Raw genomic sequence first — 2500 nt, 5'->3', positions numbered from 1 at the left:
GAAAGACCGAGTCTCTGAGGCACTTGTTGAAGATCTGTACTAGGACGTGCTCTTTGAGGTCGATCATTTTCTTGATGATCTCGGGTTTGATTTCATCAAGTCCAGGGGCTTTTTTGTTTTTACATTTTTTAGCCGCATCCCTTACTTCCTTCCCAGTAATTGCTCTTTCTAAATTTTGGTTACTGTATGAGGAGATTTCCTCCTTCAGTACCAAGTGTGCACGCTCATCGGTATGATTTTGCCCTTGCGGCACCACTTTATTTAATATGGCTTGCATGGTTGCCTTCCATGTCATTGTGTAGTTGCCATCTGGAAGTTTAAGGGATGAAAAAGTTTCTTCGCTATTTACTTTTTCCCGGATAATTTTATATACTAAGCTCCAAGGATCTCTATTGCCTTCCGTATAGACAAAATTTTGCCAGGCCAGTGTTTTTTGTTCTTTAATCCTTTTGGTATAAAGATTTCTCGCTCTCCTGTAGCGAGCTCTTAGGGTTTCTACATCGTGTACGTTATTAAGCCGTCTAGCTCTGGCGAGCTGCCTTCTGGCTCTGGTCGCTGATCTCCTAAGGTTGGTCAGTTCTTGGGTCCACCAAGGGACTCGCGCAGGACGATTTCTGATTTTTGGTATTGCAATGTCACTTATGTCTCTCAACACTCTGGCGACCTTCTGTGCTGCTATGTCCGCAGTCACTGTGTCCAGTCTTTGAAGAAAGGCGTCAGTGACGCGAGTGTTTGCTTCTGTGCTGAATCTCTCCCAGTCCGCCCTGCGGATGTTATATCCGCTGCGGAGGGAGAGTTGGTTATTAGCTCTACTTATGTCTCTTAATTTCATGGATATTAAGCTGTGGTCACTGACATTACAGTCAGGCCACACTTTCCAGTCTGATATGCTATTTGCTAGGCTCCTCGATACCAGTGTTAAGTCAATATTCGATTCGCCTCTATTGGTTAGAAAAGTAGGAGTCTGGTTTGGCTTGTTGAGCAGGTTCAGATTATTCTGGAGGATAAAATCCTCCATTTGTCTTCCCCTGCTGTCTGTCTGATTTGAATACCAGAGTGTTGAGTGTGCATTAGAGTCCATTGTTATCAGTACCTTTTCATTTTTAAGATTATCCAGTGTTTTTTGCAGTCTCGTTAAGATTGGATCAATCTCCAATGAATGTTGACAGTACACGTTTACTAAAAAGAAGTTAACTTGCCCGTATTGTATGTGTACTGTCATAATGTGTCGGTCTTTATCTGCATTTAGTTGAAACGCCTGGATGTTGTTATTTGCGATTACTGTCGCTACCCAAGGAGATTCAGTGTCAGGTTGTATTGTCGTGACACTAGTAGAATACCCTCTAACCTTGTTGCCATAGGTGTAAGGTTCTTGTATGCATATAATGTCTATACTATCCTTTTGGATTCGACTTAGTATATTTGCTGCTGCTGCAGCCGACCTCTGAGCATTGATTTGGGCGATAATCATGTCCAGTTGATCTTCGACTTCAACATGTCCGCGTACCGTACAAATACGGGACAGTTCTTATCTTTCACTGAGTGTTTTGTATCACTCTTTTTCGCCCTTGCACAGTTGATGCATTTTGGCGCATCTTTGACTGTGCATTTTTCTCGAAGGTGGTCCTTGGAACCACATTTTTCACATAGTTGGTCCGGCACACTGCAATTTTTTGCAATGTGTCCGAACCCGTGACACTTAAAGCACCTCATGATGTTCAGGTATTCCCTGACGCGGTACGATGACCACATCATGAATACCTTTCCTTTACTTGTCACTTCATTGTAAATTGGACCGGGGGTTTCCACTATCCAATTTACTTTTCCACTGTCTTTTGCTCTGAAGGAGTGCCTGAAAGAAATACTTCTTTCAAGCGACTTCGCTTCCGCATCGCTCAGATCGTGGAAGTTCTTCTGCACCAATTCAGATTTGAGCTCCTCTGAAGTGTGCTCTTTTTCCACATCATAGATTATGATGCACGGGCATTTCTTTTTTGGATCATCGATTTTGAGGCCCGCTTTTTGAAGCGGGGCACTCTTAATCATCTCCACATCTTTTTGGCTTTCAACCTCGATGATAATGCCTTTACTTCTCATCTGGCGAATATTTTTCACGTGGAGCTTAGAGCGGATGCCCTTGAGCTCGTCCGTTAAGCTACGCTTAATCTCATCATTGCTCCTTTTATCACTTTCTTTTGTGGGCCTGACGAGGATGACCTCGCCAGCCTTCTTCGGACCCACCGGTTTGGTAGCCGGAGTAGGTCCTACTTTAGTGTGAGGGGGGCAGGTCGGCCCCCTGTTCAAGCTTGCCACTTGCGAGTAGGAGAGCGCTGGGCCCCTCTGCTCGCTCGTGGCTTTGAGCTTTTCATTTTCTATAATGAGGTTATAGAGAATATTCTCCATAACCCCCCACTTTGCCATAATGGTACCGATTTCTTTTTTGCCTATCTCTGTTTCGTTCAGAAGATAGTTTTCCAGTTCACTTCTCTGGTTCTTCACG

The 2500-nt window shown here is 44.0% G+C and overlaps 1 pseudogene; it reads right to left on the bottom strand.

Moving 5' to 3' along the window:
• LOC143350948 (large subunit ribosomal RNA) overlaps positions 1 to 2500 on the bottom strand; it is a 10515-nt pseudogene that overhangs the window by 3127 nt on the left and 4888 nt on the right.

The sequence above is a fragment of the Colletes latitarsis genome, unplaced genomic scaffold (genome assembly GCF_051014445.1).
Source record: "Colletes latitarsis isolate SP2378_abdomen unplaced genomic scaffold, iyColLati1 scaffold0047, whole genome shotgun sequence".
In the NCBI taxonomy this organism is placed as follows: domain Eukaryota; kingdom Metazoa; phylum Arthropoda; class Insecta; order Hymenoptera; family Colletidae; genus Colletes; species Colletes latitarsis.
Note: the sequence above shows the minus strand (reverse complement) of the source record. Positions and strands in the feature narration are given on the sequence as shown.